A 203-nucleotide genomic window follows, 5' to 3' on the forward strand; every position below is an offset into this window, starting at 1 on the left:
TAGATTTATTTATCATTTTGCTCTTAGGACCCCCTGGAACCGTGTGTGTGTGTGTGTGTGTGTGTGTGTGTGTGTGTGTGTGTGTGTGTGTGTGTGTGTGTGTGTGTGTGTGTGTGTGTGTGTGTGTGTGTGTGTGTGTGTGTGTGTGTGTGTGTGTGTGTGTCGTTTTTGGCAGCACATTTTTGTTTTAGTCATAGACTTTT

The sequence above is a fragment of the Protomyctophum parallelum genome (genome assembly GCF_964188405.1).
Source record: "Protomyctophum parallelum genome assembly, chromosome: 23".
NCBI classification, from domain to species: Eukaryota; Metazoa; Chordata; class Actinopteri; order Myctophiformes; family Myctophidae; genus Protomyctophum; species Protomyctophum parallelum.